General features: G+C 37.9%; 1 protein-coding gene across 3 annotated transcripts in view; it reads left to right on the top strand.

Annotated features, from left to right (window-relative positions):
• Window positions 1-4,025: 4,025 nt before the first annotated feature.
• The window catches only part of FOCAD (focadhesin), a 283,295-nt gene continuing 270,511 nt past the window's right edge, over window positions 4,026-16,809 (top strand). For 2 of the 3 annotated variants that reach the window (XM_081282574.1, XM_081282573.1), the window contains exon 1: window positions 4,026-4,092. The gene's annotated coding sequence lies outside the window, so the exon portion shown is untranslated. The remainder of the gene's footprint in view (window positions 4,093-16,809) is intronic. The other variant, XM_081282575.1, reaches the window with a different exon arrangement.

Below are 16,809 nucleotides of genomic sequence, written 5' to 3'. Positions count from 1 at the left end.
TAGTCTTTTTTGAGAGAGAGAGAGAGAGAGAGAGAGAGAGAGAGAGAGATTTTTTTTAATATTTATTTTTTAGTTTTCGGCAGACACAACATCTTTGTATGTGGTGCTGAGAATTGAACCTGAGCAGCATGCATGCCAGGCGAGCGCGCTACCGCTTGAGCCACATCCCCAGCCCCTGATATAGTCTTATTAAAAAGTGATTAATTGATTGGTTGATTGGTTATAGCTAGTAGAGATACCTGGCCACGTACCCCTGGTTGTCCTATCTCACACTGAGAAAACCACTAAGCACGCAATTAGAGCCATTGTTGATCAGCCAAGCTTCAAGCTGACTACAGACATATAAAAGGACCTAGGAGGAACCTGCAAAGCCAGTTCAGATAGTAAGAACAAATTAAGCAACCTTCAGGATCCTGAGAATGAATAAATATTTGTGATTTTAAGCCACTAAATTCTGTAGTGGTTTGTTACATATCAAAAGCTATTATAGGTAATCAAGGAATAACCTTCTTTTGGTCTCCTCACTATGCCCTAGGAGGCTGACCTGCATGAAGTTCATCATAGACTTTCCTTTCTTTAGAAAATCAGGAGAGAGGAAAAGGAGGGAGGGCAACGTATTAATTCTCTGGGTTCTCTTCCTCTTGCATCACTGTGGACTGTCTTTGCTCCTTCACCCAAAGTCCCAATTCCTGTTAGTTCTACAGGTTTCTTCCTATTTGATAGCTACTACCTACCTTTATTCCTTCCAGCTCAGAGGTGATGTTTGGTCTCTGGTGTTATTGGGACTCCCTTGTGATCTTTTAAATTCTGATCTGTACTCCTGTTTACAGTTCCTTATTAAACTACCTAATTCAAATGTTGACACCTGTTTCCTGTGCAGATCCTGGATAATAGAGTAGGCCTTATGCAGAAGGCAATATTTTGGTGAAAACTTGAATGATCTGATGGAATGAGTCATGAAGATATCTGGGGGAAGTACCAAGGTCTTGTAGCAATGAGGAAGCAGGGGAAGAATGCAGAAGAAAAGGTCAAAGAGGTAACAGTGTGTGTGTGTGTGTGTGTGTGTGTGTGTGTATGTGTGTGTGTTTGTGTGTGTGTGTTTCTGTATATTGGGGTGAAGACATATGGCCAGGATAAGTAGATTATGGCCTTATTGTCCTTTGTAAATATAAGGACCTTGCCTTTTTTAATATTTGTTTTTGTGGGAGCAGGTACTGGAGATTGAACCCAGGGCCACCTGTATGTTAGGCAATTACTATACCACTGAACTGTATTCCCAGCCCTAGAAATTTGGCTTTTACTTTGAAAAAAATGGGGAATTATTAGAGCCACATACTCACATTCAGTGACATCTAATAAGATTGCTTTCTGTTATGAGTCGACGACCCTGGAGCTCTGTGATTCAGTACTGAATTTCTCCTCCCAGTCTGTGCCTGCTGATGAATGCGTAGGCGTGTTCAGCCAGCTCAGCATGCTTGGGCCTGAGTTCAAGGCTTTGAGTCTCTCCTGAGGCTGTGGGTGACATGACCTTCCCTTACAGTCAGAATCAGACCACAGTGTCTTTTTTTTTGTTAGCATATTCTTTTTAGTTCTGCTAATGATTTGGGAGTGGACACATTTTTCTTACTCTCTTTCTTTTTTTGTTGTTGTTAAAGTCAATAGGCCCTTCTATACCGACTTCAAAAAGTGTACTTATCTAAAGGGTCTTACACAATGGGGTACTAACTGCTTAACTACTTCAGGGGAAATAATACAAGGCATTTAACAGAGAAATACTGTCTGCCTGCCTACCTCTTAGAGATGTGGTTTATCTTGAATATTTAAAAAAGCAAAGAGTTCATTAGCATTTACAAATCTATGACTATTGAGAAAATAATATACAGATTTGAAGCATGTTTTAATCCTTTAATTGAAATTTCCATTTAAGCTGGGTCTTCTGGTATTAAGTCTAGATCATTTTCTGTGGGTTGCAAGAATAAATTTGATCCCCCCCTCCCCCTGCCAACTTCCATAGGGGGTCACCCACTCTCTGCTGTTTCTCAGAAATTCTCCTTGGGTTGAATCTCAGTGAAGCACTTGTACAGGGCTCCCAACATCCACATCACAGTGGGTATTCCCGTGTCAGTCAAACTGACTTTTCCTAGATATACCTCAATCAAACCTACTATAAATTGTAGCTCTATTCCTTCAGGCTGAATTCTTTATTTTTAGCTCTGAAGGAAAGTGAACTGTTCAGTTATTAAGATTAATTAAGCACACACGACCCTTTCTTGTATTAACAACACAGGTGGCCTATTTGAATCTGTTGTGATGTTTATAATCCATGCTTTAATTTTAATTTAATTTCTTTTTGAATTTTTATTATTTTAAAACATTTCTAGCATAGCACATGAAGTGTACAGTTCCAGTTGACTTGCAGTGGAAGGAGGACTGGATGGGGAGGCAGGAAACCATCTTTCTTTTGACACCTATGACCTTGAAGATGAAGCTTTGTTTTTTTGAAATTTTAGTCTCCCTCTTTGTAAATTGAAAGAATTAAATTAGTGAAACATCAAAAAAATTTTGAGGGCTTGGGTTGTGGTAGAGCACTTGCCTAGCACATACATGTGAGGCACTGGGTTCAATCTCCAGCATCACATAAAAAAGCTAAATAAACAAAATATTGTGTCCATCTACAACTAAAAAATATTAAAAAAATAAAAATATGAAACCAAACAAAAACAAAACAAAACAAAACAAAATCCCACAACTTTAGGTCCTTAAAGAAAAACAAGATTCCCAACAATTATATTCTACTAATTATCATTTCATGTCAGAGAACATTTCTAAATTTTAAAAAATTCAGGTGGGGTATGTAGCTCAGAGGTAGAGCCCTTGCCTAGCATGTGTAGGCTCTTGGTTAAACCCCCAGAAAGTGGTGAGGGTAGGATTGAGTTGGGTGTAATTGTACTTGTCTGTACTCCTAGTTGCTGGGAAGGCTGAGGCAGGACTGTATTTGAGGCCATTCTGGGTAACATAATGAGACTATGTTTAAAAATATATATAAATAAATAAATCAAAGCATAATCTTAAGCAAATGGTAAAATTTAAAAACAATAATTTATATTTGTGAAAACTCAATACATTTCCCATTTCAGTCCCTTGCAGTGAAAACTTCATCATGGATGGGCAAGTTTCTGAGATTCCTTCTGGATCTAAAAATCTATAACTCTCTCTTGTCAAAATAACCCTGGTGTCTGCTGAGTTGGTATCCAGGATGAGTTGGCTCCTTGAAGCTCTGGATTGTGTCTTTCATCTTGGTATCTCCCACACCTAGCACAGGTCTGATATAATGATAAGATTAAAAAAGTTAAAAGGTGAAATGATGCCTGCTGAATTGCAGTTCCTTTTTGGAAAGAGTATATCCCAGGAGTGGGGGTGACAAGTTGGACTTTCAGCCTAGTCCAAGATGGACAGCAAGTAGTCAAGTCAATTCTACATTCTAAAGATTTTTCCACCCCCACTCTCCCCCATTCACATGTTGAAAGCTAACATCCTGTGCAAGGTAGGCCTTTGGGACTCTGCTCTTATGAATGGGATTAGCGCCCTTATAAGAATGGTTTGAGGGGGCTGAGGATGTAGCTCAGTGGTAAAGGACTGGCTTAGCACTTGCAAGTCCCTGGATTTGATCTCTTTCTGGTTAACAAAATATCCAAATACCACTATAGCTGCAGAAATCACCCAAAGCTGTACAGGGTCAGGTTGCCAACAGACTAATCCGGCACGTTGCAGTGGTATCTCCAGCCAGGTTCCTATCTGCTAGGATACCCCCTCACTGCCGTGCACACTAGCGACAGCTTTGCCTACATCACACTAGCTGCAGGGCCGCGCTCACCACTATGCAGCCTTCTAGCCGCAGTGCCCGGCCTTGGTCTTGAAGGCGCGTGCGCGCGAGCAGAGGGGTGGGCGGACCAAAGTCGGAGAAGGCGGGGCATACCCTCGACGTCTGCAGTCTATTGGCTGTCTTCTGTAGCACCGCCCCCAGGTTTTCGGGGCGGCGGGGTGGGCCACGTCAGGAAGCCGGTGCGCGGCTGAGCTTGTGGCAGAAGAGAGGTAAGCCTTGCGGGTTGATAGGCTGCTCTCCGCGTGCTGTTTCCCTATGATCAGCAGCCGCTGGATCGCTCCGACCTGCGGCCTGGGTTTGCTTGAGTGGAGGGCGGCAGCGGCCCAGCGACCTGGGGCTTTGCTGCGAGATCGGGCAGTGGAGCATGTGGCAGGGCCGCGTCGCAATGTGGGGCGGCAGGGAAGCGGACAGGACCTGCTGATTGCCCTCGTCCAGACCTGTCTGGGCTCTGAACTCCCGGAGGACCAGGCCTTCTGCTGTTACTGTACTCTGGCAGTGCTGGCTCTGATGCCTGCGGTGGGACTCAGCGGCATCCAGACTCCAAAACCGGTTGGCGTGACCCTTGCTTAACTACCTGTAGCAGGTTGCAATGGTCCCCACACTTGTTAGGTTTACTAATCAGGGGCGGCGCAAGTGATTCCGCTTGCCTTCTGCCTGGCCTGGGGTCACTGTCTCATCATTCCCGGAGACTCTTACGCTTATCAGGTCCACTTTAATGCAAAGGCTTATGGGTGAGCAGAGACTGCTTTCAGAACTAGTTCTCAGGCTTCGTCTGCGCTTGCAGGAATTTCCTGAAGAAAAGGGGTTAGGGGGGAGAGAGAAAATATGAATATGAATGTTTGTGTGTGTGTGTGTGTGTGTGTGTGTGTGTGTATTTCATTTATACATGTTTTGAAATGTCCGCAACAAGTATGCAGAGATTTGCAGACATCTGCAGTTGCAACTATCCTCCGCGAGTTAATTTCAACTCTGGCTTCCTGATGCCTCAGATTGGTTTCTGAATTGAGAGATTTTGAAGTCGGTGAAGTTATCCTGCCAGTTATCATGCAGTCATTCACTCATTCATTGCAACTCCCCCCCCCCCCTTTTTAAAATGGATTCTTTGATGGTCTGGCCTTGATGGTCAGAGTTTTATACTGAATACTAAAATCCACATTCCTTGCTTTTTCTTGCAGTTTATTTGCCAGTTTCATTGTCTGAGTTGGCAAGATTTGAGATGGGCTTTTCTTTCTTTTTTATAGTTCAATTTTAGGCTCTACATTTAGGTACAAAACATAGAGCTCTTCTGGTACCTTGAATTCAGTTTTCCTTTCTTTTACCTTTAGTAAGTCTTAAACCAAGTGCCTCTGAGTTTTAATCCTGCTACTGTGCCACTAAAAATCTAATGGTCTCAGTCACCTAATGTAAGATGTGGGGATGCAATTAGAAGTATTTTGTAATTTTGGGATGCTCAAGGAGAGGAGGGGCATACAGCTTATTTACTGAACTGTGTGAACAGTTGGGAACAGACCATTTTAAAAACACAGGATGTATTTTGTGATTATATATTTTACTGTTTCAATGAACACTGTTTTCATTCACTTTTTGACAAGCAAGTGCATGTTTACAATTTTGATTGACATTCAGTTCCTGCAAAGAAAGCACTATGACTCATCTAAATTTTGAAATGTCATAATCATGGGCTTTTAAATATATATGAAGATATTGTGCAGAAACAATTTGATAAAAATGCAATTTTAAAAGCATTTAGATTTGCTTTGGTAGATTAGTGATAGCTAAAGCCTCTGCCTTGATTATTAGCTTACTTGGTTAATGTTAGTTAATTAATTAACTGGCTAATGTCTATCAATGTAATGTCTTTTTAAACATTTGTTGTATCAGTATAACATATACTAGATTTTGACCAATGCTTCTAATTGAAACCTGATAACGAAAAGTGAATAAACTGTTACTTTGAGATAAAAATGCTTATAGAGATGTTGTAGATTTTCATCTGTTGATTGATTGATGGTACTTACAAGTAGATCAGTTGGCTTTAGGGGTAAAATGATTTCTAAAGTAGTTCTGAGATTTTATTCACAGCCTCATGGTGCTTTTTGGATATTGTTCACAAGCCATAAGTTAAATTAAATTGTTTATACAAAAATTAGGGGTTTGGAAAATGTGCTATCAATAATTATAGTATATTTCTAAAAAATTACTAAGCTCTATAGATGTTTAGTATAACAAAACATAGTATAGTTACATAAGTATCTATGTATGACTCATGATTACTAGTAAGTTGGCTAGAAGTTGTATATACTATTTCCACAATAGGTTTCTAAGGTTTTAGACTGCCTGTGGCGGTGATCCAAAGAAATGAGAGATGAAGGCACTTGGATATTATGCCCACAAAGGTACAGTGTAGGAGAGCCAATAGGATGAAAACATTCTTCTGGATCTTAGGACTTGGAAGGATGATAAGTCTTTGATGATATGGGACACCAAAGGAGAGTTTAGTTTCATTAGGCCTATAAAGTAGGGGGAACATCTAATGAATAGATTGAGTACATAAGAAAGTTTATAGGGGCTGGAGATGTGGCTCAAGCGGTAGCGCGCTCGCCTGGCATGCGTGCGGCCCGGGTTCGATCCTCAGCACCACATACAAACAAAGATGTTGTGTCCACTGGAAAAAAAAACTAAAATAAATGAAATTCTCTCTCTCTCTCTCTCTCTCTCTCTCTCTTAAAAAAAAAAAGAAAGTTTATAGAATGGCAGCAGAATTCAAAATGTTGGAACGGAAGGAAGACTGGTTATTAGAGAGGAAGACAGGTTGAAAAGAGGAAAGATTTGGGTTTAAGGATGACAGGGCTTAGTATATGAATAGCTTTGAAGTGCCAAATAATAGTTCACAAAATTTCAAGTTTTGATGAAACTTCCTGTAGTCAACTTTTACCCATCAAGTCAGTGTATAATTTCTGTTGTATAGGAGAACTAGCATAGTAGTTTTTAAATTAAAAAAGAACATTTAAGTCTCCAGTGAATATTTGTGTTTGTAAAAGAAAGAGGCAGTGACTTTTTTGCTTTTATATACCTCTTGTTGACCTTTGAACTTCCATAATACTTTGGCAGATACTTTTCATCTACTGTTAGAATGCTCAGAAGGTTAGGTTGAGTATTTTAGTTCAGTGATAGGGTTCAAAGGTGTGAAAAATTTCTTGATATAATTGATAATTGCTCTGGGTGGGAGGTAGGCATGCGTGCATTTACCTCTGATTTCCCTTATGTGATTTTGTGACTTTTAGTCTCAGTGAACAGTCTGTCTGCCTGCCTTCCTTTCTTCCTCCTCCCCCTTCTCTTCCTACTTCATGTAGTCTCAATATTTTGTAGTCTGGACTTAAACTCCTGGGATCAAGTGATCCTCCTGCTTCAGCCCCTGAGCATTGGAACTACAGGTGTGTACCACTACACCCAGCTTGTGTTTCTTAATACAGCTCCTCAAGAGTGTACTAGGTCTCATTCCTTTCATCTACTAAAGATTTGGCTCCAGTGTGTCTCTTTGTCTCTCCTGCAATATCACATTCTTCCCTCATTGCTGAATAGTATCCATAAGTATACAAATATGCTGTTCTTTTTTCTATCTTAAAATAATAATTCCTTCTGGACTCCATTTTCCCTTCAAGCCACTGTACAACTTCTTTGCCTCTATTTAAGGCAAAACTGTACTCATGTGTTCACCTACTTATCTCCCATTCTTTCTGTATCACATGTTAGACTTTTCTCACCACTCTAATGAAGTTTCTTTTCTTGGAGTTACTAATGGCTTTTTTTTAACCTTTATGTTTATTTGTTTTAATTTTAATTTTTTTTTTAATGTGGTGCTGAGGATTGAACCCAGTGTCTTGCAGGTGCTAGGCGAATGCTCAACTACTGAGCCACAACCCCAGCCCCACTAATGGCTTTTTAATTTTGCTAAACCCGAGGATCTGTTCTTTTTTTTTAAATTGATTTTATTTTTTAAATGCATGACAGCAGAATGTATTACAATTCTTATTACACATATAGAGCACAATTTTTCATGTCTTTGTATAAAGTATGTTCATGCCAATTCATGTCTTTATACATGTACTTTTTTTGCATTACAATTCTTATTACACATATATACCACAATTTTTCATATCTCTGTTTGTATATAAAGTAGGCTGATGCCCAATTCGAGTCTTCATACATGTATGTGGGAGGCCGACAAATACATGACCAGTTTGTCTTCCCTTCTGATTGGTGTGGCATTGTGATCTGGTTTCCTAGGGAACCATAGATGGTAGCCCCGATTTTTAGGTCCAGCAATTGTGTCCTCATGCTTGAGCATGCATGGGTGTGCCTTCCTACAACCCCATGGGTGGAGCTATGCTTACCTGTTCCTTTGTAATATTACTCCTTGCCCTGTTTAGGATAGAACGTTCCATGGAAACGCCCATTGTCTGTCCCCTTCTCTTACTGTGCCCCAGGGTGTGGCCTTCCTAGATGTCAATCAACCTGCTGACAGCAGACATCATGAAGCTAGACTCAGCCCCTCAAAACTTGACCTCTTGCCTCATTTGAATGGCTTCTCCTCAAGAAAAGGGTCAGCACGTGTACTCCCTTGTTCTTTCTGTGGATCCTTAAGGTCTGAAGATCTTAAACCTCATCCCTTATTTGATTTAGCAGCATTTTTTGAGATAGTAAATTATTCTCTGCCTAACATCCTTTCTTTATGTAAAATTCCCACTGCTCCTTTTTAGACTTTTTTCTTTCTTTTCTTTTCTTTTTTGGTACTTGAACTTGTGATCCTCCTGCCTCAGCCTCCTGAGTTGCTGGAATTGTAAGTTAGACTCTTTCTCTGGTTCTTTCTTATTTCCCTGACCTCTTACCCCTGGATTTCAGGGATCACTCAAAGACCAAATACTCATTCAGTCTTGAAATATTAGCTTTAAATACTAGTCATTTCTTGTTAGTTCCAAATTTCTGTTTTCAGTCTGAACCTCTTCTCTTGAAATCCAGATTCCATATTTCCACTGTTTTCTCAGAATTTTCTATTTGGATAACTAGTAGATGTATGGAATTCGATTCCTGATTTTCTGCCAATACCTGCTGTGATCGTTGTCTTTTATTGGCCTTGACCAAAATACCTAACAAGAACAATTTTTAGAGTCTGGCACAAGTCAGGCAGGCATCTAATCACTGTTGATTGAGTCAATGAAAGCTAGGCTGTTGATAGCGTAGGCTTTTTCAGACCTATGTATCTCTTCCATATTTTGTGGAAAAGCTCTTGAATAGATTCTGGGTTATTATTGGAGTGCATTTCTGGACTCCCCTTGCTAGTACTTTTGTGACATTCTTTTTTTTTTAAAGGGTTGCTAGTTAGTGTTCTGTACCCAGGTTCTTGGTCTCTGCTCAACTGCATAGACTACCTGCTCATGGTACTTCATAGCAACATCTTCACTTTAAGTTGCAAATCATAACATTTTTGTTCAAAGAGAAGCTGAAGTCTGGGGGAATGGCTCAGTGGAGAGCATTTGCCTAGGATATGCAAGAACCTGGTTTTATCCCCAGCACTGTAAAACAAAAGAGAACAAACAAAAAACTCCCAAAACAAACAGAAATCCCTAGCAATGTTGAAACAATTAATATGTGAAAGGGATGGGATAATCTAAAGCAGAAGATTTTCAATCTTTTGTGTGTGTGTGTGTGTGGGGGGGGTACTGGGGATTGAAACTAGAGCTTTGTACATGAAAAGCAAGTTCTCTACCAACTGAGCTATATCCCCAGCCTTCCCTTCTCTATAAATGTCTTATGAGAACTTCAGAAGAGATGTTTTATATTATTCAAAAATACAAGCTATTTTAAATTTATAGAATAATATTATTATAAAATCAGTCTGAAATGCAAGGTTCTTATAATGAGCATGACATTTGAAATTAATGATTATGAATAAAACTAATAATCTCTTAAGTGCCTCATTTTGGTTTTGTTGCATACCATTAAGGAAATCTTCATTCACACACATTAGGAGTTCTGCATGAAAATAATTTTTTAATAGTTCATATTACAATCTTACAATGTCTAGTTTTTTCCCCCATTTATTTTTTATTTTTTATTTTTGGTGGTGCTGGGGATTGAACCCAGGGCCTTGTGCATGTGAAGCAAGCATTCTACTGACTGAGCTATACCCCAGCCCCCTCCCCCATTTTTATTTATTCTTAAAAATATCTCACTGTGGAAAATTTTAGACATACACATAAATAGAGAGTACAATAAAATCATTTTGTCAGTCTCATTCTATACAATTTTTTTTCTACTGTAGTTACTGTTTAAAAAAGTAATTATTTTTAAATAATAAGGACTTTTCCTCTTAAATATAATTATTACATTATTATCATGTAAGAAAATTTACACCAATTCCTTAATATTCTCTAGTAGTCCATATTTCAGAATTGTCAGTTGTGCCAGTGGTATCATATTATAGTTGATAATTTGGAATCGGAATTCAAATAAATTTTCCAAATTATATATTTGGCTATATGTCTTTCAAGTAACTTACTCTGTGTCAATCCCTTTACCCCTTCTTTTCTTTAAATATATATATATATATATATATATTTTTTTTTTTTTTTTTAGTCATAGATGAATGCAATGCCTTTATTTTTTCATTTATTTTTATATGGTGCTGAGGATCGAACCCAACACCTCACACATGCAAGGCAAGAGTTATATCACTGTGCCACAACCCTTTACTCCTTCTTTTCCCTATGTCATTGATTTGTTGGAGAAACAGTCATTTGTCCTGTAAAATGTAAAAGGCAAATGGTGTTCTTTATCTTTTTTTTTTAATTTCATGTATTTACTGTAAATTGGTAGTAAATATAGAGAGCTATGTAGATCCATGTTGAATTTTTTTAGGCAAGAATATTCTTTTTTTTTTTTTAAAGAGAGAGTGAGAGAGGGAGAGAAAGAGAGAGAGAGAATTTTAATATTTATTTTTTAGTTATTGGCGGACACAACATCTTTGTTTGTATGTGGTGCTGAGAATTGAACCCGGGCCGCACGCATGCCAGGTGAGCGTGCTACCGCTTGAGCCACATCCCCAGCCCCATAGGCAAGAATATTCTTAAGGGGTTCCACGTATATCCTGTTAACTAATGAAGACACAATGTCTGGGTTTCTTTTGGGGATGCTAAGATGAATCAGTGGGGTCAGATGGTATCATTCTGTTGCTTCTAGTACGAAGTTTTCCATCATCCTTTAAGCTTATAGTTTAAGCATCAATTGATGATTCATTATGTTTTAACAAGGTGACTTCATATCCTTAAAGATTTTTAAAGAAATAAATGCATTTTAAAACTCTTTACTTTCTTCACCAATTTTCCTCTCTCCCTATCTTATACTTCATGTGAACATTTGACATCAAATTTGAAGGAGATATGGAATGGACAGTGAATTAAGGTGGGGAAGTGAGGACTATCTGAATTTGCCTGTCACCTCTCTCTCCTTCCCTGTCTCTCTTTGTTTATAGTTTATAGGATTTTTAAGCTGTATGGGACAGCTGGGCCTTAGAGGGTCAGTGAGGCCTTAGAGGGATTGGAAGGTAGCTGGGAGCAGGGCAGATATTGATGGCAGCCTTGGAATTGGGTTTGAATTCAGAGAAAATCCAGCCTGTAGCTAAGTGTACAAATTTTAACATTTGTTGTGTGAGTCAAGATGGACCCCAAATAAAACAGAGAAGTAGATGAAGCTTGAACACTCTGTACTTTGCATCCTGTTGACATGTGTCCTTTCTTGGATGACATGGGTAAAAATCATTGTACTCCAAGGATTTAGGATACTCATACATTGCTGACTTATTTTTATTTTATTTTATTTTTTTAGTTATATATGGACACAATATCTTTACTTTGTTTATTTAGTGTTGTGTTGATGAGCAAACCCAGTGCCACACATGTGCAAGGCAAGAGCTCTGCCACTGAGCCACAACCCCAGCCTAATTGCTGACTTATTTTAAAGACAAATGACTTCTTTAGTCTTCTGCATCTCAGTAAATGATTGCTTTTTCTAGTTATCTGACCCCAAAACCTTGGAACCATCCTTTGAACCCAGGGCCTTGTGTGTGGGCAGCAAGCACTACTAACTGAGCAATATCCCTAGCCAGAAAATGTATCTGAAGCACTTATTTATCTTACAATTGAAGGTTTATACTTTTTGACCAAGTGAAGACCTGATGTATAAAATGGTAACATAGTTTAATAATAATGAGTACTTGGGCTGGGGATGTGGCTCAAGCGGTAGCGCGCTCGCCTGGCATGCATGCGGCCCGGGTTCGATCCTCAGCACCACATACCAACAAAGATGTTGTGTCCGCCGAGAACTAAAAAATAAATATTAAAAATTCTCTCTCTCTCTCTCTCTCTCTCTCTCTCTCTCTCTCTCTCTCCTCTCTCACTCTCTCTTTTAAAAAAAAAAACAACTTAGCAATTCTCTGAGCAATTCAGCAAGACCCAGTGTCAAAAATAAAAAATATAAAAAAGGCAAAAAAAAAAATAATAATGAGTACTTCAAATTTACTGAGAGGAGATCTTGATGTTCTCAATAAACACACACACACGATGGTAACCAGGTGATGGATTTTTTTTTTTTTGGTATCCCAGACCTTTTTTATTTTTTATTTTGAGACAAGGCCTTGCTAAGTTGCTGAGGCTGGCTTTGAACTTGTGATCCTCCTGCCTCAGCCTCATGAGTGGCTGGGATTACAGGCGGGTGCCACATGTGTGCCATGGCACCTGGCTGATGGATATTTTAATTAGCTTGATTATGTTATTTAAGTTATATATATATATAATCAAAATACCATATGTACACCCTAAGCATCCATAGTGCTTGTTTGTCAACCATACCTCAGTAATTATGGTCAAATATAAAAAACAAGTGTTCTGTGTGTGTGTGTGTGTGTGTGTGTGTGTATTAATATTTACATATATAAAAATTTATATATCTAAAGCATGGACTCTTCTGTCATCTCCAGTGCTAGGACACTTCTCCCCTGGGTTTTTGCAATAACCACCTAACACCTCTCCTTTGTTCCTTCTTGTTTATGGTCAATCCTTTATAGAAGCCATAATGATCATTTTAAAATGGCAATCTGATATGCCATCTCTCTATCCAAATGCTCTAGTCATTTCCCAGGTGGTTCAGAAACATCCCATGGCACACAGGAGAGCCCCTGCAAGGGCTCACATGGCCTGGATCCCTGCTTTACTCCTTAGGCTCTCTGCCCAACTGACTTACTTGCTTCAACCACACTGGTGTCCTTGACTTTTGCTAAGCATGTTTGTACCTCAAGTGTATTGCCCTTAGTATTCCTTCTATCCAAAATACTCATTTCTTAGTTCAGGTGTCTGTGCATATGTCACCTTAACAGAAAGAACTTTCTTTGAAAGATCCCAAAACATGTAATATAAAGACGTCCTTAAGAATTTCCAATTAATGACTAAAATTTGATTTTCTAGATATTATATGTGCACTAGAAAAGTAAAATAACATAAAATATTTATACTTCAGTTTAAGCAATTAAAAACATCCTTTGGAATGAGGCAACATACTTGATTGAAATGAGATTGGAGGAAGTTGAGCACACTAGAGGAAAACTTAATTTTTTTTTCAGGGACAGATGGATTAATCTCCTGGCAAACAATTTAGAATCAAAAGTAATTCTATTAGTTTATTTATTTGGAACTCTGCAGGACCATTATAGCTTCTAATAACGGTATGACTTTCTCATTAAATAGTTCTTAATAAGCAGAGTAATTGGATCAAGTGAGTCTTTTTTTTTTTTTTCAAAACCTGTTGCTGCGATAAAACTGATTCTTTAGACAATAATAAAAGACCATGATTTCAAGTGAGTAAAAGAAATCACTAATTTTTTATTGAGACTAAAAAATTCATCTTAAGTTGTTATTTGAAGAAAATTGATAATTCCTTTTTAATTTGAAAAAGCAATATATACTTATTGTAGGAAAAAAAATGAAGTACTTGTAAGGGGGAATATAACAGAATGTGATCACCCACCATCACATTGTTCAGAAATAACCTTGCTAACATTTCTGCATATTGACGTTGTCTTTTCCCTAATCCTGTGTGTTTTACATATGTATATATCTTGATTGTGTTCATGATTGTATATGAAAATTTATTTTTTCTCTTTCATAAACATTTTTTTTTTCATTGTTAAAACTTTTTATAAGGGCTGGGGATGTGGCTCAAGCGGTAGCGTGCTCGCCTGGCATGCATGTGGCCCAGGTTCTATCCTCAGCACCACATACAAAGATGTTGTGTCCGCTGAAAACTAAAAAATAAATATTAAAAAATTCTCTCTCTAATATATATATATATATATATATATATATATACACACACATATATAAACTTTTTATAAATATTGTTTTAAGTTACAAATCAACATTTAATTTGCATATTCCTTGGTTTACCTTTTAGATTAGTCAGTGAGTCCTTTTGCATGAAGCATGCTTGCTTTTTAGACTTTTATATGTACTCTTGCTTCACTTTTAAAATGGAAGGTGAGTAGAACTTGGAGAATGTGTGCGGCTCCTTTTGGGATATAGCCAAGAAATATCAGACGCTAAGATCAGATGCTCAGTGAGTAGTACTCAGAATGCCCACTTCTATGGAGTGGTTCAGCACATAACATACCCCAGACTTTGGTTTCAGAGTATTGAGGTTCCCTATGAAATTGAGTATGGTGGGTGGGGCTTGGGGGAGACTGGTGACCCTGGGAACCATTCTAGTTCTGCCTTATTTCTGACTTTGTTCCTGAGCTGATTGGATCTTTAAGGACTTTTGTATTTGGAGGTAAGCCAGGTTAAGAGCAATTTCATATTTAGTGCTTGAATTTGGGCTGAAAGGCATAAGCAGAGTTTGAGTGTGACATATAACTCTGAACTTTGGTTTCATTGTGAGTTGGTGGTCCATGGAGTTACTGGGGCTGTTCATCTTTCAGTCATTTTCTTACAATAGAATGTTGCAAAGCCTGTATGTATGACAACTGCATATATAATTTTAAAATTTTGTGAAATTAAAGATATTCTCTTGAGGATCTACATATAACTTCATGTCTTTGAAAAGAATTCATAGGGCCAGGTGCAAGGCATATACCTATATTCTTAGCTGCTTGTAGGGATGAGACAGGAGGATCACAATTCAAGGTCAGACTGTGCAATTTAGCAAAATAATAAAGAGGGGGTGTTGGGGATATAATTCAGTGAGAGATTGCTTGCGTAGGCACGCTCAAGGCTTGGGTTTAATCTGCAGTACTGACAACACAAGAAAAAGAAAATAAAAACAAACAACCACCACTACCACCACCATCAACAACAACCACCACCAAGAAAGAATTCTCAGAGCTGGGAGTGTAGCTCACTGGTAGAATGCATGGTTAGCATATATGAGGTCATGGGTTCCATCCGTAGCACCAAAACCTAAGCAAATTCTTTTTTTTTTTAAATTTTATTATTTTTTTTATTGGTTGTTCACAACATTACAAAGCTCTTGACATATCATATTTCATACATTAGATTGAAGTGGGTTATGAACCCCCAATTTTACCCCAAATGCAGATTGCAGAATCACGTCGGTTACACATCCACAATTTTACATAATGCCCTATTAGTAATTGTTGTATTCTGCTACCTTTCCTATCCCCTACTATCCCCCCTCCCCTCCCCTCCCCTCCCCTCCCATCTTCTCTCTCTACCCCATCTACTGTAATTCAAATTCTTATATCTAAAAGACTCTCTAGACTATACTCTTATCAATTATCAGCATTTCATCTCAGGATCCTCTTCTAATTCTTTTTTTTTTTTGAGAGAGAGTGAGAGAGGAGAGAGAGAGAGAATTTTTAATATTTATTTCTTAGTTCTCGGCGGACACAACATCTTTGTTGGTATGTGGTGCTGAGGATCGAACCTGGGCCGCACGCATGCCAGGTGAGCGCGCTACCGCTTGAGCCACATTCCCAGCCCCCTCTTCTAATTCTTGAATATGCTTCTTGGTATGTCTGTGCTAAATGAAGGGATTTACTAATGATCTGTCCAGAATGACTGGTAGGTTACTGAATATCAGAATATTAAGTACTCTAAAAAAATAAAAATTCATATAAAATGCTTGTTATATAATAGAAGATTAGCATATGTTACTTCATTGGGTAATTATATTTAAAGTACCTTTTCTTCCAGTGGGAAATATACAGAAGTGATGCTGTGAGTTTTTAAAGGGTTATAGTACATAGCAGATTAAGAGCCTAGTTATGACAAATAATAGCTGTCAACTGAAGTGTTCATGTACAACTTATGATGTATTCAAGTAACAAAGACAGATTTTCCATCTCTATTAGATTCAGCTGAAAACAGTGAAGAAAGTTTTACAAGCTTTTGAATGTGTTCTTTGAATTAAAAAAAAAATGTACTAAAATGAAAGTAGTATAATAAAATCTCCCTACTGTAGATTCTGCTGATTTGGGATTTAGACTTGACCAAAGTTCATTTTTGTATAAAAAAGGTATTTCCTCAGTTAAAAACAAGTAAAAGAACCTGGGAGTAAGTGGTATGTCTAAAACCAACTAATTATTTTCCAACCCTAAATGTGATGATAAGGTTTTTGTATTTATTTGGAAATAAAGTTGTTCAAAAATTTATTTTCTATTCTGGTTCTTATTAATTTGTTTTGGTCTTTGTTGTATAAGTCTTAGTAAAAAAAAATTAATTCTCCATTTCTCACTTTCTATTTTGGACCATTGATCTAAAAACAAACAAACAGTAGAATCCCGAATCTAACATTTTTTGGTGTATCATATATTTGATACTTGGTTAAACACAGTGATTCAACCAACATTTCTTCACTTG

Source organism: Spermophilus citellus, assembly GCF_964194105.1.
Source record: "Spermophilus citellus genome assembly, chromosome: 2".
Classification (NCBI taxonomy): Eukaryota; Metazoa; Chordata; class Mammalia; order Rodentia; family Sciuridae; genus Spermophilus; species Spermophilus citellus.
This window is presented reverse-complemented; position numbering and strand designations above follow the sequence as displayed.